Source organism: Sorex fumeus, unplaced genomic scaffold, assembly GCF_029834395.1.
Source record: "Sorex fumeus unplaced genomic scaffold, SorFum_2.1 ptg000054l, whole genome shotgun sequence".
In the NCBI taxonomy this organism is placed as follows: domain Eukaryota; kingdom Metazoa; phylum Chordata; class Mammalia; order Eulipotyphla; family Soricidae; genus Sorex; species Sorex fumeus.
The window spans coordinates 20,944,117-20,971,565 of NW_026606111.1; positions in this window are offsets into that span (position 1 = coordinate 20,944,117).

Below are 27,449 nucleotides of genomic sequence, written 5' to 3' on the forward strand. Positions count from 1 at the left end.
AGTTACAGAAAGAACATTGAGGCTGCAAAACATACATTGTTTCTTTACATATGCAGGCCAGTAATCTTGGCCACTGGAAAGAAGATACAAAACAAAACTGAAACCTTTCACAAGCTATAAGCACTTGGATTTACATCCCCAAGACCAGTCTGCTAGAGCTTGCAATCTACATCCCAAAGACAAGTATCTGAGCTTTGCATCCCAAAGACTAGCCTGCTTAGAGCTGGTAATCTACTTCCCAAAGATCAGGCCTGGCTAGCACCTGAGATTACTGAGAGAAAAGGGAAACTGCCTCTTACAATATACATAAATTATTTACTGAAGACAGTTTGAAGGGGAGAAATGTTCAGTCTCATCCAAGCTAGTCAAGACACATGGGAAAGCAGCTTCTAGGACAGATTCTGATTTAGCAGATCAATCCACCCTAGAACAGATTTCTCTGGGTGTGTTTCTCTTCTCCTTGTCCAACAAACATATAAGCATACATAATATAAATCATTTTGTATGGACACAGTAAGAAATGCTTTAAGCTTATAGAATTGCTCTCCTAGAGCCATCTCGATCTTAGACTGCAGTGCTCAGGCCTGATATCTTTGCTATTCCTAGCAGGGTCCTACTCTCGTCATTACTTTTGGATCATGACAGCATTTGCCTATGATCAAATTCTTAACCTATAGTTAAGAATCGTGGCACATTGGCCTGGCCCATCTCGATGCCAGGGTAGCACATAACTTACCAGCTTGCCCTGGTTCCATCCAGTCCCTCGTCAGGACCCTGCTTTTGGGGGTGCTAGGAAGTGAGGGTAACTGAGGCTTAAGTTGAGAAAGCAGATGCCCGGGAATGAATAATATTCAAAGCCAATTAAATCCTAAAATATAAAGCATAATATTAATTGTCTTCCTGTATCTATACAAAAAGGACTTTGCATTAAACTATTCAAAAGACATAAGGAGAAGAGAAAGGCAATATTAACTTACAGTACAAGATCAGTGTCCTAGAAGGATCCGACCTTACAAATTGGTTGGGGAAGAGAGCACAAAGAAGTAGTTACAGACAAACATAGAATGGGAGTGACTTGGGAGCACTGTGATGGGTACAACCTGATAAACCTAAGTTCCTTGTACTCCAACAAGGTATCATGATTGCACCTAGGTCAGCCACATTCAGAGCAAGCACCTTGCAAGCTATACTATCTCTTGATGCACTAAAATTTTTACCACAACAAATTGGTGTGTATCAATTCTTTCACTAATAAAAATCCTGGGAAAAGGAACGTAATTGATTGGGAAACATAGGTCTGAACCAAAATTAGAAGAAAATGACCAGTATCTGAAAACAGGTAACACAATGATTATTGAGGCAACTATTAATTCTGGAAGACAAAAGTGAGCATATATTCTATTTCTTATAAAAATATATGTACCATTAAAAACTTATCACAAAAAATGAACACTGATGAGTGGAGTAGTTGACATACTTTCCACGTTTATAATGTGTTTGTTTCTCAAGTTATTTGATTTATTCATGAAATATGACCTTTTGACAGCAATGATGACTTCAGTACTAAAGTTAAAGTTTTCTTAGTTCTGCTCCCTTGGGATCTTATTCTGGTATATACAGCAGATAAATGAATCTCAAAACATTGTAAAATGAATGAAGGTAGACAGTTTCCATTTATATGAGATTGAGTACTCTTTCTCTTTAGAAAATTACTTTCCGAAATGCATTTACTTCAGAGTTCATCTTTTTTGATGCAAAAAAATATACAGGTATTTTTTTTTACAACTTAAATCACATTAATTCACTTATTTATTTATTTTGAGCATAGTTATTATTTAACATAATTCTATAATTAAGAACCAACTTGGAATTGGAAAAATTCCTGAAGTGAAAGTGCTGACGATCTATTGATAGAGTCAGATAAAACTAACTAGGTATCACAATCAAGATCATGATCATCCTCTTGTTCATCCATTGCCTCGAGAAGGCACCAGTAACCTCTCCTTCATCCTAGCCCTGAGATTTTAAAAAGTGCCATATTCAAGGCTCTTTCAGGGTTAGGAGAATGAGACCCATCATTGTTACTGGTATTTGGCATACTGTGTATGCCACGGGGAGTTTGCCAGACTCTGTTGTGTGGGAAGGTTACATTCGGTAGCCTGCCAGGTTGTCCAAAGCAAGAATGAGATAATAAGATGTTGGGGCCGCATTCACATTCGCGGCCATGCATTTCCGGGAGCTGGGTTTTATAGTCTCTGGGTCTTGGCTGTTGATGGGATTACTGGCGCTGGGGGGGGGGGGGGGGTTGGGGGGGAGACAGCTGGTGGGTGTGACCCCGGCCTACTGGAAGATGGAGGATCTGGGTGGAGGATGCTCAGCCCCAATTTGAGCAGGCTTGGAGATCTCAGCCCCAGGACCCGCAAGCCTTTGTTCCTCTGCTGGTACCTTCATGCGTGTGGAGAGTGGTCTCAGCATGGTTGTGGCTGGTTCTGGAGGTCTTCTGCTGCTGGGGCTCTGCTCGGGTCTGGGAGGGAAACTCAACCCGCCCCTCTTGACTAATCTCAACTAGGTATAAGAGTAGAATAAAGATACAAGATGGTTAACAACTCCACTATATACTGCCATGGTAGAAATAAGCATAGTATATTCTGGTCTAACTTAAATATATCTAACAAAGTCATGAGTGAAGCCTGAAATAACTTTTAAATACAAATAAGAAAAAAATTAAAATCTAAATTTTTATAGATTGTTGATAACAGAAACTGGTGTGAGATAAAGAAATACTGAATGAATTTAATTTATGAAAACAAAATGTAAGTAATGTAAATTATTGCTTAGTCATCTAACATAAAAATTATAGCATCAAAAACATAGCTCATTATGTATTTATATCACGATCACGATCACGATCACGACCACCCTGTTGTTCGTTGATTGCCTCGAGCAGGTGCCAGTAACGTCTTTTTCGTCCTAGCCCTGAGATTTTTTTTTTTAAAGTGCCATATTCAAGGCTTTTTCAGGGTTAGGAGAATGAGACCCATCATTGTTACTGGTATTTGGCATATTGGGTATACCACGGGGAGTTTGCCAGACTCTGCCGTGTGGGCATGTTACATTTGGTAGCCTGTCAATTTGACCAAATTAGGAATGAGATGATAAGATGTCGCGCGGCCGCATTTGCGGGAGCTGAGTGTGATAATCTCTGGATCCTGGCCGTTGTTGGAGTTACACGTCAGTTGGTGGGTGTAACTGTCTAGTTACTGGCAGGTCCAGTCCCAAACTGTGCAGGCTTGGAGATCTCAGCCCCGGGTCCCACACACCTGGGTTCCTCTGTCAGTTCTTTTATGCGTGAGGCTCATCCAAGTGTGTGGAGAGTGGTCCCAGCATGGCCTTGGCTGGGTCTCGGTGGTCTTCAGCTGTTGGGCCCTGGTGGAGACAGTCAGGCATAGGATAGGAGACTCTGCCTTGTTCTCTCCCAGGAGCTGAGTGTGATGATCTCTGGATCCTGGCCGTTGTTGGATTTACACGGCAGTTGGTGGGTGTAACTGTCTAGTTACTGGCAGGTCCAGTCCCAAACTGTGCAGGCTTGGAGATCTCAGCCCCGGGTCCCACACACCTGGGTTCCTCTGTCAGTTCTTTTATGCGTGAGGCTCATCCAAGTGTGTGGAGAGTGGTCCCAGCATGGCCTTGGCTGGGTCTCGGTGGTCTTCAGCTGTTGGGCCCTGGTGGAGACAGTCAGGCATAGGGTAGGAGACTCTGCCTTGTTCTCTCCCAGGAGCTGAGTGATATATTTATGTAGAATGGTAAATTTTTAGGAGTCTCATAGAAAACAGTTATTACTATGGAAGACACTCTCCACTTTGAATTACTTCCTAAAGTTGTGCATGTTGCAATGTAATTATGTCACAGCTATGTGCATTTCCATTTGGTCCTGCTTATACCAAATGTCTTTCCACTGCTTTCAATTTCAGTCAACCAGTGTGATCAGCATAAAATGCTAACATGAACCAGTGGGAACATTGTTTTGTTTATCGGCAGAACACTTCAGTAACTGATTTGGAGGACCTTTCTTATTTACTACAGTTCTGCTTGGCTTGTACAAGACTTCAGGTCTTTTTAGGCATTTACTCAAGTTTTCACTTTACATTTCCTATCTTACTAAGCAAACACTGTAACATTTAATCTAGAGTCACATTATATATATACCAGGCAACAAAACAATGTAGTGCACATTTTCTATTCTCTTCGACACGATTCTCATAGACAATACTAACAATTTTATAGCAAAATTTAACTTCATTTTACTAATTTTTCTAGTCAAAAAACTTGTCTAATTTCATTAAAATCTGTCGATTCCATCATCAAAACATATTGCAAATATAGCTGCTTTCACCATGAACGTCTTTGCTCTGCTTGAACAAGTCACCATTATCTCTGATCAGGACTGATCAATGATACTTTTACTTAGATTCCATTTCCTAGCTCCTTTCTTTTACGCTGATCCTCACAGAGCAGTCATTGTATTTGAAGTTGAATATTTTAGAAATTTTAAGACTTCTGCTTAAAATTTATAATAGCTTACCATTTTTCACAGAATTTAAAGAGGACCTTCCTCCCTCAGCCACATCTCACTGATCTTATTTCCTACCACTGCCTCTGGCTCATGCTATTTTCACTGGCCTGCGTTTTTATTCCTTGAATGTAGCAGTCTTCAGGACTTTTTGGTAGGTTCCTGGTCACTTGTTTTCCCAATAAACTTGTTCATAGACATTATGGGTACATCTCTTAGTTTTGCTCAAGTATTTACTTCTGTATAATTTTACAGATTTTTTTCCAGTTTATTTCTAACAGCAATCATCAATGTCTAAAACATGTTTACTCACTCTCCTCTTACTCTCTTCCTGTAACTAATAAGGATGATAGAAATTATAAAAATTAAGACTTTGGCTGGGCAGGGGTACAAATGGCCAAATAGAGATAATTTGTGCATGCATATTTCTTCAATCACTACAAAATCTAAAATAACAATAGCAAAAAAAAAAACCTTTTTGTTATTGTATCTAAAGTACCAGCAACAAAAAACAAAAATAGTAGAAGTTTTCCAACATAGACTAGAGTCAGAGGGACCCTCACATCAAGAAGGAAACCCACCGGCAATAAACTGTAGCTGGGAGGAAATTTCTAAGGAGCAGAGATTTTGCCCGGTAAATATAAACATTACCTTCATTACCCAGCACTCCAATCCCACTATTTTACACTTATAAGATTGAGATGCGAAGCAAGATTCTTTTTCAGAAATAGGGTCAAAAGTACTTGCATGCATCATCTCTACGAGTGAGGAAGATGCTTTGAGCAGTCCCATTTTTTGGACTGACCTCATCCTACATTTTTAACATTCCTAGGAACTCCTGGACTCTTAATTACAACTAGGAAGTTAACAATTTCCTGAAGTCACAAATTCTGCCCCAGCTGATAAGCTCATAGATACTAAGAACAAGTGAATAATACTTAAAGGCCAAGGCCAAATAGATAATCCAAAATGCCTAAAGCTAGCCACATCAGCCTTTATAATACTTGCATTTACTGTAAACATTCTTGTCACTTGATAACTAACATACAGACCCAGTTTTCTTATGTAAAAAACACACACAGAAACACACAGACACATACAAACACACACACACACAATGAGGGAAACTAAGTCCAATGTACCCAACAAAAAAGCTACTCTTCCTTTCTCTTCTACTTCCCAATAAAACTTTATATTTCAAATTCTGAGTCTGAGCATCTTTTTTATTACTCAATATTTTCATCCTTAAAGATATTTACTCAATATTTTAATCCAAAAAGTATTGATGAACTTAGAGCTGGAGTGATAGTATAGTGTGTTAAGGAATTTGCCTTGTACACAGCTGACCTGGGTTTTTTCCTTGAACTCATGTACTCCCTGAACCCCACCAGGAGTAATCTCTGAGTGTAGAGCCAGGAGTATGTCCTGATGCCCTGAGTACCACAAGGCATAGCCATAAAATGAACGTGGGAACTGTGAAAAAACACAGAGACAGGCCATCACCTTTCTTACATCAAGTACACACAGCAAAATCATCTGATACAGTTAAGCAACTTTTAATAACTATACAAAATACATATTTGAGAAAAGTATTCTTTCATACCAAGATATGATACAAGCCTATTCCTGACTCTGCTCAGGTGTGAAACCTAGTGATTCTCAGTAATCACATAGGTAGTAAAGATTTGAACTAGAGTTGTAGCTGCTAACTGTGAAGACATAAAAGTTGAAAGAAACCAGAACAGTAGATAGTATTCTACAGGAGAAAAATATTTCATCGGTAGGGTATCTTAGCTTCATTTTGTATACATATTCAGAAAATAACTTGTTCAGAAAGCAATGATAGCTTTGCAAATTTTTTGAAGGTAACTGAAACTAAACACATACACACATACACAAATGAGTCATGGAAACATATGCAATGAATAACATGGTGACTACTGATACTGTAATGCATATTTGAAAGTTGCTAAGGCAATAGGTGTTGAAAGTTCTCATCACATAGCAAAAACTGTCACTGTGGTGAAGGATACATAGACATTTTGATCTATTCTCATTATGCAGAAATATTAAGCTATCATTCTGTATACCTGAGTATAATGTAATGAAAGACATTCTATGTTTATAATTGTGGATACATAGTTTCAGGTAGAAATCTAAAATGAGGTGGAAACCTAAAAAAAGAAGAGGTAAATGTTTGTAGCTTGGGGCCTACACAAGTATGTCGGGTTAGATGCTTGCTTTGCTTGCAGGAGGCTAATTTCAATCTACGGCACCATATATAGTACCAGTCAGGAGTAAACCCTGAGGAGTGACAAGTGTGGCAGAAAGGAGGAAATAAAGAAGAAAGAGAAAAATCTGATAAATGGTTAAAAAAGATTAATTCGTGTTTACAACTATTCTTTTTAATAAGTGAGGGGTTACTGATTCTACCTCTTGGCAAAAGTCTACAAACATTTAATTGTGATCAGCATGTCTATTTTCCCTCTAGTTCTCATAATAATTTGTAAATTAGTCATAGTTTAACCTATTGAAGATCTTTCTGTTCCAGTACAAACATGGCAAAGAAACCCACATTTTTAAATTGGTCCTTTTGTCTACTTTTCAGAGTTCATGACCAGTCTGTTATTTGTGAGACTATTTTTTAGTATGAGTATTGCTCCATGTTTATACACAAAAACTGCAGCTATCCTTTCATTACCCCCAGTCTATAAAAGAAGTACAGGTCTATAGCTTTTTCTTCCTTATAGTCATTCCTTACTTGTTTATTCATTATTTTCCTATTTCTGCTTTTTATAAATTATGTAGTGAATAAAGTTTTGCTCCTGGTGCCACAGGTGAAGTGAAAAGAGATGGATTTCTTCCAACCTCTCTTCTTGAACCATGACAGTCAGTCAGGAAAACGCCTGGCAATGGTTGGGACAAGTAACTGAACATTTATTCACCACTGATGCTCCTGTCCCATCAGCCCCACAAGACAGCATCAAGTTACACGTGAATTTCAGCGCTTTTGCCCAGTGGGGAATTGGTCCCCACAATGGGATTTCTAAGCATGCCGTGAACTCTGGATGGAGCAAGAAAGTACCTTTGCAGAAAAGGAAAGTCAGTTCTCAAATCTAGCCACAGGTCTTCCAGGAGTTTAAGCTTCTCTCTTATAAAATAATGTAGGAGTTGATAAATAGTGGAAGACAAAACAAAACCAAGTTTTTTTTGGAAAAAAAAAAACTGGAGAACAAGAAAGCTATGTGCTCAAGAAGAAACACTGCCTTTTGTAGAGTGGAAAAGAAAAGGCAGAGAAAAGGGCAGCAAATGGCATTTGGAGGTTATATGTAATTTGTCAAATTGTCTCAACCCAGAGTTTTCTGGATGCATAAAAGTTAATTCTCAATGTTTTCAAAGGGAAAAAGACTGGGCCTCTAGACAGTCCTTTCATATTCTTATCATGACCTTTAGATTCTCTAGTAGCTTCTGCTTTTCTGAAGGGTCCACCCTTCTCAGCAAGGTACTTCAGTTTAAGAATCTGGGCAGTGGCTCAATTTCATAAATCTCAAAGAGCTCAGGAGTTGCATCTCAAAGGGATGAATTCCTCACCTCAAGCCTTTGGACTACTTTAAGGACACACCATTTTTATTTAATTTTATTATTTTCCTTCCCACTTCCCCCACCCAAAAAACCCTCATTACCCAGACACACCTATCTCTCTGCCTGCAGCAGTTTTATTTATGAAAGCTCTAATCTTCAAAAGAAAAATTACATTAAAATATGCATTTTAAGATTTTAAGTGCTAATGCAGTTTATAACTGCAAACATAAAAATATCATTTTAATTGGAAAAATACAATAAGGAAATAGCTCAAATAGCTAAAAAATCCACCTAGAAAATAGGTGAATTTTAATAAAAATTTTGATGTCAAGACCAACTAATTTAAGAGATATTGAAGATGTACCAAGAAAAGTTTCCTAAAGTGTAAAATAAATAGAAAAATACCAAGCAAAATGTTTTAAAATTTAAATGATATATTTTGAGTTTTAAAATTTTCACACTGTCTCAAGAGAATTTTTTTCCCCAATGGGAATTGTTTTATTTTATTTTTATTTATTTATTTTTTAAAATTTTTATTAGTGAGACACCAGACACCATGAGGTACAGTTTTAGACTTACATATTTTTGTGCTTGGGTTTCAATTATACAATGATCAAATACCCATCTCTCCACCAGTGCCCATTTTCCACCACCACGGATCCCAGTATCCTTCCCACCCTCTCCATCCCCTCATCCCACCCTGTCTCTGTGGCAGGGCATTCCCTTTTGTTCTCTCTCTCCTTTTGGGTGTTGTGGTTTGCAAAAGAGGCAATGGGTGACAATCATGTTCGGTCTATAGTGTACTTTCAGCATGCTTCTCCCATCCTGGGATGATCCTTCCAATACCCTTTATTTGGTGTTCCCTTCTCTATCTGAGCTCCCTTTTCCCCTAGCATGTGTGGCTGGCCTCCAAGCCATGGAGCACAATTCCTGGTACTAATCTCAGCCATTCTTGGGTGTTAGTCTCCTATTTTGTTATTTTATGTTCCCCAGATGAATGCAATCTTTCTATGTCTATTCTTTCTGAGTGTCTCAAGAGAATTTTATATCAGACCTTTTAAAAATTTTGTAACATTTAAAGGTACAATCAGGAAAAATAATCAGAGCTAGTCTAAAAGATGTTTTTATTTTTATTTTATTTTTTTTTTATTTGTGAAACACCACAAGGTACAGTTATAGACTTACAAATTTTTGTGCTTGGGTTTCAGTTATACGATAATAAAAAAAAAAGATATTTTTAAATGTAATTTTGTATCTTAAAAAGATCACAAACTTTTTAAAAGAATATTGACAGACAATTGGGATAGCTTCTGGGGATCAAGGGTTCATGATTTGCACAAAAAAAGGCTCTCAGTTTGTGCAGGATGCATTTAGGACTATAGCCTTAAGGAAAAAATTGACACCTTGGAATGTGTCTGATGGAAGGATGGGCCTTGATTGGTGCCTGATAATCTGGATAACATAGGCTCTCCCAGACCACAACCCCAGAAGATACTCACCTCTGTATCCACATTGCTGTTTTATCTGGTCCTCATTCTTAGAACATAATACTGAGATTGTCTCATATCCACCTTCATTTAAAAGGTATAAAAGGAGGCTTTAGTCTTTTTCCACGAAACAGTTTTAGGAGACCCCTCCCATAGTCTGAGAGTTTACCTGCATTTCTTTCCTTCCTTTCTTCCATTCTTTAAATTAAGTTTTTACTGAATTTGGTCATTTGTTCCAAGGTCCCTTGCTTTCAATTTTAACTGCTTGGGGACAAAACCGGAATGCCTGCTCTGGCTAGAGTCCCGGCATAGCATGCTCTTCAAGCCCTACTTGAGTTTTGGCTATAATCTTAGGGGTCTCTAGCACCACTGGGCCAAGCAGGGTACATTGTTTGGTCCTAGCTTTGAACTGTGGTTAATTTGCTAATTATCCCTGGGAGTGGATTCTGAGATACATAAGCATTCCTTGGGAGACTGCTTTCTTCATAAATTGAAGGTAAATTGGTCATAATTAGTGATTTTAAATTAATTGTGAGAATTAACCTAAGCTTTCTAGCAATGAAATATTTCAATCACTCATGAAAGCATATTCTTAAATTTCAAGATAAACTCTAACTCAAATTGAGGAATATAGAACAGAATAAAACAGAGGAAATAAGTTTGTAAAAAAAAAAGCAGCAAAAACAGATCCAAAATGAAGTCAAGGAGGGCTCATCAAGACTTAATATCTAACCTAAAGGCAGTTTCAGTTTTAGCTTCTTCAAGAAGTCATATTTTAAACCTATCTATCTACCTGAAATTTCCTGGAATTTTCAGCACTACTAAAATAATCTGCATAAGAATCCTATGCACTTCCCAGAAGGAAGGTGACTTTGCCTGAAAATATCTTTATTTTGTTATTAGTAACCTTGCTATGCCCTTTTTCTGATTATGAAAACCTTACATTTGAAAGTATACTTGCAGATACTTTGTACTAGCCACATGGGATACTGTCCAGTTTACTTATCACTTAAAAAAAAAGCAAATAGCAATTGAAGTCTATTCATATGAATTTTGTTATTAGCACTTTAGCCAGATTTTAATAGCTATGATAAAAAGATATCACTGTCACTGTCCTCCCTTCGTTTATTGATTTGCTCCACCAGGCCCAGTAACGTCTCCATTGTGAGACTTGTTGTTACTGTGTTTGGCATATTGAATACATCATGGGTAGCTTGCCAGGCTTTAGTATATCACAAACAGAAATGCAATACAGTTATTTTCCTTTGAAGTTTGAATAATTAAAAACCTATAGAAATTTTTTAAATACTTAAAGTCAAAACAAAAGATATAAAACAGAAATCAGAAAATAATAGATGCATTATACACGTAAAAACTGGTGGAGGAAAAACTACAACAATCAAAAACAGAAGGAAAAATTACAAACACACAAGAAAATAAATGACGAAGCACTCATTATCACTTTCAGAATTCACTTAAAAGAAAAATAAAACAGTTTTTTCCTAAAATATATTTAATTAAAGTTACCATATAAAGTTAATAAATTTAATTTATGAAAATTTTGTATCAGCATGTACAAGAAAAGAAATAATGTTACCAAAAAAAACCAGGCTCATAAATTTTTACTGTGCAATTATTAAAACCATTGAACTTTTACTTTTAAATTTATTATAAAACATATATGATTATAAAAGAAAAATGATATAAATTATTATTTTAAAATTTATATGTAGAAACACTGATGTACCAAGAGTATCACACCACATTGGATGAGATATAAAGTAGAAGACAATCCATATGTGGAAGAAAAAAAATATGTTTATATATGTATAAATATATATATATATATATATATATATATATGCTGGAGCGATAGCACAGTGGTAGGGCATTTGCCTTACATGAGGTTGGCCCGGCCGAGCCGGGTTTGATTGCTCTGCCCCTCTCAGAGAACTCAGCAAGCTACCTAGAGTATCTTGCCCACACGGCAAACCCTGGCAAGCTACCCGTGTCATATTCAATTTGCCAAACACAAACACAGTAACAACAAGTCTCTAAATGGAGATGTTACTGGGCTCGTTAGAGAAAATCGATGAACAATGGGAGGACTGTGCTACAGTGATATATATATATATATATATATATATATATATATATATGACTCAACCTTTAACAACATGTTAGTAATTTCTTATAGAAATGCTAAGAGCTTCAGGATGAAATATAACAATCTTCACACACTTTCCTCTGAGGAAAGTTTTTTGATCATTTTTAGTTGATTATTCATAATAAACAATCCAAAATAAATTATTGAGATCCTGCTTTGGGATCGGGGTTCCAGGTTGGGGTGGAAACACTCAAAACATGGTGGTGGGTAGGTGGAAGGGTGGTGAATTGGTGTTGGAATATTAGCACTGTAGTACTGTCTTCCCGTTGTCCATTGATTGGCTTGAGTGGGCCCAGTAACATCTCCATTGTAAGACTTGTTATTACTGTGTTTGGCATATCGAATATGCCACGGGTAGCTTGCCAGGCTTTGCCATGTGGGCAAGATAATTTTGGTAGCTTGTTGGGCTCTCTGAGAGGGGTGGAGGAATTGAACCCAGGTTGGCCATGCTGCACACATGTAAGGCAAACCCCCTACCACTGTGCTATCGCTCTAGCCTGTTGGAATATTAAATGTAAGAAATTATTGTGAACAACTTTACAACAATAAAATTTAAAAAATTAAAAAACATTTTAAAAAGAGAAGCTGAAACAAAAAAAAGAAAAATTTATACCTAGATTGTTTTCTTTTGACTTATTGCATAAATATCTGCAATCTAGGTTAATAGCTTCTGTTTTTTAATTAATAAGAATGATATTTCCAAGTATTTGATATCTATAGTCTTTAATGAAAATAAAATATGTAATACTAGTATGATATTGTTATAACTTATTCTTGCAGTTTTAATCAAATAATAAAATTTAGTTTAATAAATGTACTAAAATTTGCCAGTCAGCATAGCTTGATACATATGAATTAGGGCCTTAAAAATTATACATTCAAAATGATTATTTGATCACTTGATCACTTGACATCCTGTTAGTCATCTATTTGCTCCAGTAGGTGCCAATAACATCTCCATTCATCCCTGTCACACGCCAGTGTAGCCCAATGGCGTCTGCTCATTCTAGGAACACTAAACACCAAGAGCCTCAAACCGATTGATCAGGGTCTTGACGAAGAAGACTGACCATCTCATAGGTGGGCAGCCACGTGATCTTTTGATGACTCTTGGAATCCAGTTGGTAATGGATCTAGTCCAGTGGTTATCTCCAAATCTCATTACGTATCCAGCCCATTTGATTTTTGACACCTAGCAAACGAGATAGCATCCCTAATACTTGATCATTGAGGGAGGTAGGAACTCTGGATTCTTTCTCTCATTTGAGGGAAACATTATAATCCAAGCATACCTCTTTCGATTCCTATTTGGGAGACCTGAATAGCGTTCTCACCCTGTTTTCATACGGCCCAGGTCTCTGAGGCATATATTAATGCAGGAAGAACAGTGGAATCTAAGAAATGTGCCCAGAGCTGGAGGTTCTTAGTCCTTTTAGCTATTTCTTCAACGCTCTTGAAGGCGTTCCAAGCCACTCTTCCTCCTGCGCAACTCAGGTGCCAGGTCATTCGTCATGTTAACTTTTTGACCTAGGTACAAATTGTTGGATTTGGATATGTTTGTCCTGTTGAGAGCAAATGGGTGCCAGGAACAAGACCGTTTCTCATAAACATTGTCTTCATGAGATTCAGTTGTAGTCCGACCTTTCCACACTCACGGTCAAAGTCGACCAGCATTTGTGCCACTTGGCTGATGTTTGCTGTTGTTAGCATGATGCCATCAGTGAAGAGGGGATGGTGTAGTTGCTGACTATCTATCTTCACTCCCATTCCTTCCTATTCCAGTCATCGCATGTCGTTCTTGAGGGTGGCACTGAAGAGTTTCAGTGAAATGGTATCCCGCTAAACTACTCTCTGAAGTCGATGATCACCTCCCTGTAGATTGGTGATATCCTCATAGTGAATACTCAATACAGGTCACAGAGGATCCTGATATATTGAATTTGAATGTCCTGTTTGGCTAGGGCCTCAAAGACCACTTCAGTCTCAACAGAATCAAAGGCCTTCTTTAAATCAATGAACGTTAGATAGAGAGGCATCTTGAACTCCCGAGAAACCTCAATGAGCTTGGTTACCATTTGGATATGGTCAATTGTGCTGAATCCTTTGCAGAACCTGACTTGCTCGCATGGTTGACCTTCATCTAATGTTGTGCCAATCCTATTCTTGATGACTCTAGTGAACAGCTTGTAGATGACAGAAAACAGGCAGATTGGGCAATAGTTGCCAATGTTGTGGAAGTCTCACTTCTTGTACAGTAGTACAGTCCTACTGGTTTTCAACTGTGATGAAACCTTGCATTCAGACAGGTAGCGTGTGAAGAACCAAGTACTTACAACAGATTCTTCAGGTGTTCAGGTCTGACTTATGTGGGCCAGGTGCTGTTCGATTCTTTACCGATGAAATGGCATGTCGAATTTCGAAAGGGAGAATGTTGGGAAAGATATATCCATCCTGCAGGATTTGGTACGTGGCTATCGAAGAGATCTGAGTAGAATTCATGGACAATCTTCTCTATTGCCCTTCTGGAAGATGTGATAGATCCATCAGGATGTCAGAGGGCAGTCATCTTGGTCTTGTAGTTGGTGAAGGACAGGCGAGCCTTGAGAATGCTTTTCTCGGCTTCTGCTGCATCTGCCACCATTGCTGCTCTTCTCTCTTTGAGGTCTTCCTTTATTGTTTCTCTGCACTGCTTTGTGAGCTCGGACGTTAGCTTGCGATTGCCTGAGGCATGCGCCAAGCCACATTGGTAAATGAGCTCGAGAGTTTTCGAAGACTGGTGTCTTTTTGTGGCTATCTCTCTCTCGGTGTTCCTCACACAATCATGGAGGTGCTGAACCAGTCGATCATATTCCTCGTCAATGTTGTCAATGACGGCATCTTCTCATGTTGCTGCAATAGTGTCAAGGAGCTCCCAGTCGGTGGTCATTCTGGGAGTTCTCTTCTTAAACTTTGCAGCCCTTTCTCCCTGCTCCATGAAGTAGAATTTTGCATGAAGGAGACAGTGGTTCGAACCCGTTTGGAATTTTGAGATAACAATGGCATTGGTCAGGTAAGACCGCCAATTGAATATGATGTGGTCCATTTTGTTGTGGAACTATCCACTGGGAGACTCCCATGTCCAACTTTTAGATTCGGCCTTCTGGAACTGTGAGTTACCATGGATGGTCTTGGTCGACATGATCAACTCAGTCTTTCACCCTGTTCATTCCATTCTCGGCCATGGGTTCCACTGTGGAGTTCTTAGGCTGAACTTCTAGGTCCTATATTGGCAATAAAATCACCAACAATGTTCTTATAGAAGGTGTGGTCTTCTTTAGAGAACTTCTCCAGCTCCATGTAGAACTCCTGAATTTCTCCTTCATCATAATTGTATGTTGGTGCGTAGACAACAAAGATAGAAACTGCCAGCAGTGAGCCACTTCTATTCAAGTTTAATCATCTGATTTGGGTTTTTAGGCATTCAAATGAATCAATGTTTATGGACAAGTTCGTATTGACAAGGACACCAACACCACCGATACCTCTATTGTCGCATGTTCTGAGGAACAGTTCTTCCCCTGTGTCAAAAACGGCATGATGTGATTGATGTCTTCTCGTCTCTGTCAGACCAATGATGTCGTACTTGATCTTTCAAGCTTCAACCATCAGGTCCTCGATATATGCATCCGATGTCAGCATATGTGAATTGAAAGTATACACAGTTATTTTTGTCCTTCTTAATTTTGGCAGCCTAGTTTGGCACTGAGATTTTATCAGCCTCATCCTTCTTAATGCTGCCATATTTGTGGTTCTTTTAGGGTCAGGGTTATGAGACCCATTGTATTTACTGGTTTTCGCATATCGAATACACCAAGGATACCTTGCCAAGCTCTGCCATGTGGGCGGAACACTCTCAATATCTTGCCAGGCTCTCTGAGAGGAATAGAGACTTTTAGGGCGGCCTCTAATCATCCTTGCAGTTGTTCTCATGGTCACTGTCACTGTCATCCCGTTGTTCATTGATTTTCTCGAGCGGGCCCAGTAACGTCTCCATCGGAGACTTTGTTGTTACTGTGTTTGGCATATCAAATACATCACAGGTAGCTTGCCATGCTCTGCCATGCGGGAGATATACTCTCCGTAGCTTGCCGGCCTCTCCAAGAGGAGCAGAGGAATCGAACTCGGGTTGGCCATGTTGGCTGCGTGCAAGGCAAACGCCCTACCACTGTGCTGTTCTCATGGTTAAAACCATATTTGAACCCCATCAAATATGGTGCGTTAATCTTGTGTTAGGTGTTTTGTGATATTCATGCAGCCGCTTTGCTGAGAGCAGGCAGAGGATCTCTGTTCCCGGGTCTGTTGAGCCTGGAGTCCAAGGTCACAGAGTTCCGCTTCCCTGGTTCTGTGGGGCTTCACTCCTGTGTGAGTCTTGACCCGAGTGTCTGGAAAGCATCCTGGAGCGTATCAGCTGCTGGGTAGTGGAGGTTGTGGAGGTTGTGGAGGGATGATTATTTAATTTAACACTTTTATCAAAATAATGTATTATATTTTGCATGTTTTAGTTAAGTATAATTAAAACAAATTTATGACTCCCCTGTAAATTAATGTTTTTGATTTTAAGTGTAAAGAGGTTAGTATGTTAAGTCCCAGAGACAATACTAATGGCTCACAAGGCTATCTCAGTTATAGAATATAAGCAATACATGTGAATGTGTGTTATATATCATAATGTCTGTCATTAAAAACATAGCTATTCTGATGGAGAAACATTTGTGAATTGAAGAACATTCTGCTGAGTAATAACCAAAAATAAATCCATACTAATGTAAATACTTAAAGTGCACATGAATTAATATTTTATATATTAATATACTAACATATGTTAATAGTTATTCATGTTTATATAAACATCTCTGAGAGCAGACACGTAAGAGAGAAAATAAGTCTGAAGAATGGAGTAATTAATGTAACATGGGGTGGATTAAACATTTCAAAGATTTATCAGAACAAACATCGGTTCAAGTCTGGCAGCAACTAAAGTAACATGGTGAAAAACGTTACCTGCTAGGAGCTAGAGGAGAAATTTTAACAGAAGCCAAGCAAGGACATTATTAGATTGGTTACAGCTTCAAACCAATAAAGCTGCTGCCTTATTAAAAATATATAGTTGACTATTATTGGTTATGCCTAACTTTAATTTTCTTGGATTAGTTTAGTTTAGGTCAGACTTTGGTTTGTAAATGCAGGCTATCCTGGCACTAGAGACACTTATATAATCACATCTATTGTTATTTTATTTAACCTAGGGAACAGAATGGACAAGTCTTACAACTTTTCTTTACTTTCCTCAGCTTTGATTATAAAATGTCTAATTATATCCTGCTTAAAAGTCAATAAAGATTTGAAAGAACTCTTTTAAAATTCATTACATTTGCAAATGCAACTGTCTCAATAACTTCAAATGAAAAAATAATTCATATATAAATCTTATTTTTCAAAATATGTATAGTTTTAAAACTGCTTGAGTATTTGTATCAGCTATAGCTAATGTAGATATAATATAAATAAATCTCAACATACTGATATGGCGGGGCATGTAGAATGGACATATTTAAAATGCATGAGCAGTTTATGAAATTTTTCAACTTCCTATCAACTACATATTTGACAGTCCAGTGATAGCAAAGAGTGTAGCCTAGGGATATGTAAATATATCCACATGGCACTTTTCTGCTAGGCTACAGCAAATTTCAGTTTAGTGACAGTATTAGGCAGCTGGACTTGTCAATATCTTTCTGACAAAAATATAACATGGCAATGTACATATTCTTCTGTGTCTGCTCTGTCATAATACAGTATATCATACTATCATAGAAAGATACTGCATGACAGTGAATTATCCTTGAATTCAACCACGTAGTATTGTGTGCAATACAATATTGCATTGAAAAACAAATGTTTTAGTTAAGTATAGATGATAGAAGACATATGTTGGTTTTCTTCTGCTAATTAATTGCTGCACTGTGAACCATTTCCAGGATCTCAAATAATCGTGTCGTGAAAAAATTAGCTAAAGGGTTCATTAAAATCATACTACAGTAGGCAGCAGACTAATTCAACAGATACAGTTGGATATCACAATTCTGCACTACATTGTGAACTATTTGAAAAATGACTGATATGACAGAGAGATAATACAGGATATAAGACATTTGCCTTGCATCTCACAACCCTGTTTCTGCCCTATATTTGGCAACACATGTTGTCCCCTGAGTACAGAACCAGGAATAAACTGAGAGTTAAGTGTGGCACAGACTGCCTCCCAAATGCCCAGAATTACCTAAAGAATTTCAGTTTATAAGATTTGATCAAATTAACTCTTTACATGAAAAATATACTGTGTCATCAGACTAGTTTTAAATCCTTTTCTCACTTTTCATAACTTTATAATTAAATGCTCAATAAACCATCCTTTTTTCAGATTGATTTTGCTTTTATTCATTTTAGGTAGAGTAAGAAGCTATGCTTATATGCTATACGTGCCTCAGGCAACCACAAGCAAACGTCCGAACTGGCAAAACAGTGCAGAAAAGCCATCAAGGATGACCTCAAAAACAGGAGAGCAGCAGTACTGGTAGATGCAGCAGAAGCTGGGAAAAACATTCGTAATGCCCGCCTGTCCTTCACCAACTACAAAACCAAGATGACTGCCCTCCGACATCATGATGGATCTATCACATCTTCCAGAAGGGCAATGGAGAAGATTATTCATGAATTCTACTCAGATCTCTTTAATAGCCACATCCACTTGCCCACATACCACATACCACATGATGGATATGTCGTTCCCAATGTTCTCCCTTCCGAAATCCAACATGCCATCTCGTCGGTAAAGAAACAAAAAGCACCTGGCCCAGACAAGATCAGACCTGAACACCTGAAGAACTTACCATCAGTACTCATCAATACATTAGCTCGACTCTTCACACGCTACCTGTCTGAATGCAAGGTTCCATCCCAATGGAAAACCAGCAAGACTGTACTACTATACAAGAAAGGAGACATCCACGACATTGGCAACTATCGCCCAATCTGCCTATTGTCTGTCATCTACAAACTATTCACTCAAGTCATCCTGAATAGGATTAGCAGAACACTAGATGAAGGACAACCATGTGAACAAGCTGGATTCCGAAAAGGATTCAGTACCATCGACCATATCCACACAATAACCAAGCTCATTGAGGTATCTCGGGAGTTCAAGATGCCGCTCTGTCTAACGTTCATTGATTTAAAGAAGGCCTTTGATTCTGTTGAGACGGAAGCGGTCATGGAAGCCCTAGCCAATCAGGGCGTACAAACTCAATACATCAGGATCCTTCGTGAGCTCTATTGCGGATTCACTACCAAGATCTCACCATTCTACAAAGAAGTAATCATCCATATCAAGAGAGGGGTTCGGCAGGGTGATACCATTTCACCAAAACTCTTCAGTGCCACCCTCGAGAACATCATGCGACGACTAGAATGGGAAAACATGGGAGTGAAGATAGATGGTCGGCAACTACACCACCTCCGCTTTGCTGATGACATCGTTCTAATAACACCAAACATCAGCCAAGCGGCACAAATGCTTGCGGACTTTGACCGTGAGTGTGGAAAGGTTGGACTACAGCTGAATCTTACGAAGACAATGTTTATGAGAAACAGCCTTGTTCCTGACGCTCCATTCGCTCTCAACGGAACCACCATCTCCGAATGCAACAGTTATATATACTTAGGTCGAGAAATCAACATGATGAATGACCTGGCACCTGAGTTACGCAGGAGGAAGAGAGCAGCTTGGAATGCCTTCAAGAGCATTGAAGAAATAACTAAAAGGACAAAGAACCTCCAACTACGAGCACATCTCTTTGATTCCACTATTCTTCCTGCATTAACATATGCCTCAGAGACCTGGACCCTACGAAAACAGGATGAGAACACTATTCGGGTCTCTCAAAGAGGAATCGAAAGAACTATGCTTGGAATATCACGATTCACTCAAATGAGAGATAGAATCCGGAGTTCTGATCTTCGTCAACGCTCAAGAATCAGAGACGCTGTCTCATTTGCCAAGACATCAAAAATCAGATGGGCTGGACATGTAATGAGGTTTACAGACAACCACTGGACTAGAGCCATTACTGATTGGATTCCAGAGACATCAAAAGATCACGTGGACGCCCACCTATAAGATGGTCAGACTTCTTCGTCAAGACCCTAAATGATCGGTTTGAGGCTCTACATGTTCCTAAAACGAACAGATACCATTGGGCTACGCTAGCACGCAACCGTGATGAATGGAGACGTTACTGGCACCCGCTCGAATAAATCGATGAATAACGGGGATTAAGTGATTAAGTGATTAAGAAGCTATGCATTTGGGGACTGTTTTAATTACTAGTGGAATGAAGCTATATTGCAGCTAGTAGGGTGTTCAGTGTGCAAGGGCTGACCCTGGTTTGATCACAGGCATCACATATGGTTCTTTGAATCCTCCAGGAGTGAACCCTGAGGTTAGAGCTGGGAATTATAGGTGTAGTTCAAAATTCAAAATATAAGAAAAATTAAAGGAAGAGTGATAATGCACAAATTTCACGACATCTGATAAATGGTAATTTTCATTAAATGCTAGTATTATAAATTGAGGTACAATATTAAATTTTATTATTTTCAGTTACTCAACAAGCACTTAAAAATTTCAGTTTCTAAAAAACTGGATTTTAGATAATGTAATCACATATTCTATTTCAGCAAAGACTCCAAAATGTAATCATTTTATTCTTTTTATTTTACTACATTTACATTCAAGTTAGCTTACATTTATGCAGATCAGTGAATAGACATTAAAGGTATGTTTTTAATTGGCAAAAATACTAAGTTAAAGGAGCAAGGCCTGAAATCACTTATTGGGGTAAGAATAATTACTGATGTGAACACTTGAACTTTGAATAAGCTAAAAGCTTTTATCATTTCTGATTGATCACACACTTTGAGGTTGTCTTGTTCAAGTTGCTAGCTTAGAACTTTGTTAGTGTTAGATTTCTGTTCTTTGATTTCATTCCTGTACTAATTGACATGAAGTTACAAATTAATAGAAATATCTGATGCTGCCAGATAGAAAACTACTAGCATCTCCCATTTAATGGAATTTTCATTTAGAATTGTGTCCTTCCAGTACTATAAAAAGCTATCATTTGTGTTAAAGTATCATGCTATGAATTTTAGACACACATTTTAAACATCCCATTGCTTTTGTTTATTAAAAAAAAAGAATCCCTCAACTAAACAACAATCAAAAAAAACCCTATAGAATTTTAAATGATTAAAATGAGTCAATGAAAGAATCATGCTTAATTTAACTCAGAACTTTAGAATCCATGCACTAACTTAAATCTGTACTACTCATGTTTAAGAGATAATTTGGCAACAAAATTTCCTGACCCCGTGCCAGGCTGTCTTTACCAGGGCACCTTGAAAGGGGGTGGGTTGAGTTTCCTCCCTGCCCCAAGCAGAACCCCGGCAGCTGAAAACTTCCAGAACCCAACCACCGCCATGCTCTAGGCCACTCTCCACATGCTCGGAAGAGCCTCACCCAAGAGGGAACAGGCAAAAAAAAACCAGGTATGCAAGGACCCGTGACTGAGAACTCCAAGCCTAATCAGATCTGGACTGGGCCTCCTCCTCCCAGCTCCCCAGTTTTCCAGTAGGTTGGCAGTCACACCCACAATCTGCCCCCAGCACCGTGTAATACCATCAACTGCCAAGATCCAGAGACTGTAAACTAAAGCTCCCAAAAGAGAGCAATACAGAATTTCCTGGAGTGCACAGCCGTCACCTCTTATACTCTAACACACTTACGTAGCAAAATTAGCACACATTTGTTTGGCTTTAACATACTAGCTTGTACTTTCTTATATACAGGCTTAAATGGCTCCAGAATGAAATACAATAGCCTACACACACTTTCCTCTTATTATGGTTGGAAGGTGCTTGGTGGTGGGATTGGTGTTTGAATATTATCTGTAATGAACTATTTTGAATTACTTTATGAAAATATAATATATAAAAATTGAAAAAATATTTAAAAAAGAGATAATTTGGCAATTGTTTGCCTCTTAAAAAAACATCAAATTGTTAATGCTGCTACCCATTCAAAGCATTGCAATTAGTATGAATAGAGGCTTTATCTTATAAAAGAAAAATAGTAAAAAACAACAGTAGAAAAAAAAGAAAAATAACTATATATAGTAGGTAGAACAATATATTTTTATTTTCTTTTCACCCCCTACTGTGTGTCAGACATAATCTTGCAGCAACTTGAAAGTATATATTATTATTGGCACTAAGTTAACTGTGAATGGTGTGATGCAGAGAAGTTTTGAATTGAGGTACTTTGATATTCCCTCGATATTTTATTCACTAACTCTTAATATAGTAACTTTTCAGAAAATTGTAGGTATATTTTATTAATTTTTTTAGATAATTTTTAAATTATAGACCTCAGGACACTTTTATAAACTCTAAGTAATTAGTGTAGACAGAAAAGTTATTTTGTTTATGTGGTCATATCTATCAAAATTGGGAAAAATTTTTCAAAACTGAGAATATACTAAGATAAATATTCATTTATTTAAAATAATATAAGATTTTATTAAATGGAACTGTGTAGGATAACACGGTTTTTTTCCTTCCTCAAGTAGTTTAGGTTTATTGGGTCACACCCATCCCAGTACTCCCAAGTCACTCCCATTCTTTTGTTTATTTGTAACTACTTCTCTATGCTCTCTTCCCCAGACAGTTAATTAGCTTATTCCCCTAATTAGATTCTGTTAATTTGAAGACCAGATCTTTCTAGGACATTAAACTTGTATTATAAGTTAATATTATCTTTCTCCTCTCCTTATGTCTTTTGAATAGTTTGCCTTAAAACAATGTTCTTTCTGTATGGACACAGGAAGACATTTAACATTATTTATGCTTTGTAGCTTGGGAATTGATTATCTCTGAATAATATTTACTCCTGGGCATCTGTTTTCTTGACTCAGTTGCCCTTAGTTACTAGCACCCCAAAAGCAAGGTACAACGACGGACTGAATGGAACCAGGGCAAGCTGTGAGCTACCCTGGCATCAAAATGGGCCAGGCCAAAGTGCCACAATACTCAACTATAAGTTGAGGGCATGATCATGAACAAATGTTTTCATGATCCAAAAGAAAGTAATTACGAGACTAGGACCATGGCTGGGGCTAGGAAAACTAACCTGGCCTGAGGACTGTGGAATGTATACTGAGCTGTTCTCACGAAGAACCAAACTGTAAGTTTATATCTCCTATTGTGCTCATACAGAATGACATTGCTAGAAATATTAGAAGTAGATTTACTACAACTATTTAAGTAGATTACTAGCTGAGGAAAGAACACACCCTGGTTGGGATCTCACCCTTGAGCAGATCTTCTAGTAATCTGGAGTAATCACTTTAGGTGAGATTTTTATCTTTGAGTTAATCTCTTGGAGGAGTGGTTTTACCTCTCTTTGTTGATTTGTTAATGTTCAACCCACTTTGGTGTCACCACTGTATGTGATTTCTATATAAACTAAGACTGTAAGATCAGAAAGAGCTCGGGCCTCAGAGATCCAGAGTCAGAGCCAGAAGGAGAAAGGGTTCCAGTTTGGCGCCCAGGAGAAAAGGAGGCAGAGGAGAGACAAGAGTGAAGAGGATTGGAATAAACTGCAACTAAGACCAACCAGCCTGGCTCTTGTTTCTTCCGTCGTCTGCCCTTGGCCAACAACCATCCTGATCCAGGCCAAACACAGCGTCTCAAGAGCACCGAATGTGGGCGGTGTGATAGAGCCGTCCAGAGAGCCCGCGAACACACAACTTTCAGCATGCTAAGATTTTACAGAACTGGGAATAAGAAATATTTCCATCTCCCAGTACTATACATAATGGGAAATTATAATTGATAATGTTACACCGTGTTTCACTATCACACTTTAGAAGAAGAGATCAGAATTTTAAAATTCATTTCTGGGACTTGTCTTTTTAATTTTTAAAAGGATTATTTGTGATTCAGTGCTCAGGGATAGCTCCCGAGACACTATGCTGTGTGTGGGGTTTAAACAGGAAGGATGTGTGCAAGGCAACTCTCTATCCACTGTATTTTCTCTCAACCGACTGTACTTTCTCTCAACCCCCTGACTAGTCTGTGTAAATGCATTGTTTCTGAAATGTACTTCCAGTTATAAAAGAAGAAAAGGAAGAAAACTTGTATCACTCAGATATACACTTAGAAAAGTGAAAAATATTTATGAGAGTGTTTCAATAATTGTGAAGTATCTTGAAAAAATGCATAAAAGCAATTGATAAGAAATACTTGAATAATTGTTTGAATCATTGTAGTAAGATGAGAATAATTTAGATGAGTAATGAGATGACATTTTTCACTTACCACATTTCAAAACCTCAGTAATATTAGTGATGACAATAAAAGCACAGCATAAAAGGAAACTTCATAGTTTATATTTGGACTGTAAAATGTAACGAAATGAACAACCTTTCAGAAAGAAATTGATAGTGTACAAATATTTTATTTTTGTTTAAATAACATTGTAGTGTAATAATATATAACTTCCAGGTGTGTCATAAAATAAATATCTGGTGGCTCTTCTAAATACTACTTTAAGATAATCACTAAATTTCAATTCTATAATTTGCCATAGTATATTCTCCTTTTATCCAATCCTCCTCTTCCCTCAGTAGTTAATATTTGATCCTACAGTAAAGTCTTATTAGTTGACCTTATATTTTTGTTATAATCCCATAGAAATTCTAGTAATGTTTGATATGGTCTGTATTGCCTGTATATAATACTTTGAGTTCAATGATTATTTTATTATTATTATTTTAGTGAATCACCATGAGAAGATACACAACTGCAAGGTTGTTCAAGATTGGGTTTTAAATTGTACAATGTTCCAACACCCGTCCCTTCAGCAGTGTACGTTTCCCACCACTGATGTCCCCAGTCCTCACCCACCACCCCACCCTCACCCCTGCTTCTGTGGCAGACACTTTTCTTCTCTTTCTCATATACTGTCTCTTTCCTTTAGGGCATTATATTTTGCAACATGGGTATTGAGAGGTTATAATGTATATTCCTTTACCTCCTTTCAGCACTCAGTGCTTGTCCAGAGTGATGGTTTACAACTACCACTGTCACAGTGGTCTCTTCTCTGTCCTAACACTTATGAAAGGCTTCCAATTATTGTCCAGTCCTTCCTTCTTCCTTGCCCTTGTTTCTACTGTTCTTGGGTATTACTTTCATATTTTATATATATATCTCCATAACATCCATAATGTATATATAGCACTCATTTGTGGGATATATATCCCAGAAATGAGTTCAATCAATCCGCCTATCCCTCTCTCTCTGATTCCTTGCACTCAGCATGACACAATCCATGTCCATTCATTTATAAGCACATTTCTTGACTTTTTTTGACAGCCACATATTATTTCATTGTAGATATGTACCATAGTTCATTATCCAGTCAACTGTTTTCAGGCATTTTGGTTATTTTCACATTCTGTTCAACTATTTTTAATAGTACTGCAATGAACATAGAAGTCCAGATAACTTTTCTTCATTGTGTTTTTGGGTCCCTAGTATATATTCCCAAAAGTGTGACTACTGGATTGTATAGAAACTCAATTTCTAGTGTTTTGAGGATGTTCATACTGTTTTCCCAAAAGGCTGAACCAGTCAGTACTCCCACTAACTCTTCTGGGCAAGAGAGTAAGTATAATGGGTGAGGGAATTACCTGGCATGTACCTGAACCAGTTTCAATCCCCAGCACTGCATATGGTTCCCTAAACCAGGAATAATCCTGAGCATAAAAACAAAAGTAAGACCTGAGTGACCACAGGGGGTGTGATACCCAAAAATCAGAACGAAAAATTAAAAAAAATAACTTTTGTAATAAATAAACTTGATATTTTCTTATATCTTTTGTTCACGCTACAATTGATAAACCTTGTCTTAATGATTGTAACCGTATAACTCCCTTTTCTTTCATTCTAATGTAGAAGTTAGAAATATGTGCCCAATTATTTAGAAAGAATAGGTGTATCTTCCTGATGTGACTAAGTGTTCTTTTCCATTAAACAGAATTATTGCTGTAAACAAGTGTTCTCTAAGTTTTAAGATAGACACACACCATTTTCAAAGCAATGTCATATTATGTTTAAAATATTGGCAGCTATAGATTTATATTAGACTGCATATTTGATTTCATTAAAAGTTCAAGAGAATTTGTAACCTGAACTCAGTTCTGTGAAGGGCTCTTTCTAAACTAACATATATACAAGTGTCTACTGGGCTGGATCGATAACAGAGCTGGTAGGGCGTTTGCATTGCACGTGTCCGACCCAGGTTTTATTCCTCTGCCCCTCTCAGAGAGCCCAGCAATCTATCAAGAGTCTGGCAAGCTACCTGTGACATATTTGATATGCCAAAAACAGTAACAACAAGTCTCACAGTGGAGATGTTACCAGTGCCCGCTTGAGGCAAATCCATGAACAACCGGAAGACAGTGCTACAGTGAAGTGCTACAAGTGTCTACTAGCTTTGGGTTATGAATAATAACAAGAGCAAGAAAACCATGATAACACTGCTTATAAACATTAACAGCAATACGTTGTTAGACTGCATACTCAGTAACACATAAAATATAGCAGTAAGTCCAAAGTTGGATAAATAATAAATTAGAATTCATAACTATATAGCAAGAAATACATCAAGGTAATATAAAGGAATCATTTCTATTAGAATTCCAATAAAATGTGAAGCCCTCAAGATTTCTACATAGTGCTTTGTAGAGATAAGTATTTAATTTCTTTCTGTTGATTGAGCAATTGCATTCTTCATAAATGTCTTGTGATCTTTTGATAAGTGTCCTCATATAAAGCATGATTTCACTAATTATACATTTTGTCATTTGAATTCCTCCTTATTTGCATCTTATAACTGGATTTTCATGACCATATATTTATATTTAATTATCTTTCATAAGCACCATTCCATCCTTGATAAAATATTTTGTGCAATTATAAACAAATACATCAGCACACAAAACATTCGCTTCGTATCATAGTCATATCAAGTTCATTCACAGATTTAAGTGTCATTTTTAGCATTAACTTGTCTTATTTTACTATTATTACCTTTGTGACAACGCACAGTGTTTTCTATCATATATAGTTTTTTAAAAAAATGATCTAAATTTTTATGTACACCAACTACTTGAAATTGTGGAGAGAGTACAGAATGTCTATAAAATATTTTTACTGTCTGATTTTAGCATGTATACCAATAGTCTACAAAAAAGGCAGCTCCACTGCTCTAAAATATATTCAAATGTGTACTTAGTCATATATATGCCTAGTGGTATTTCTGAGCTATATTTTGTAAATTTAGGCTGGAGCAATAGCACAGCGAGTAGGGCATTTGTCTTGCACACGGCCAACACAGCCAAGCAAAGTTAGATTGCTCCGCCCTTCTCGGAGAGCCCGGCAGGCTACCAAGAGTATCTCTCCCGCACAGCAGAGCCTGGCAAGC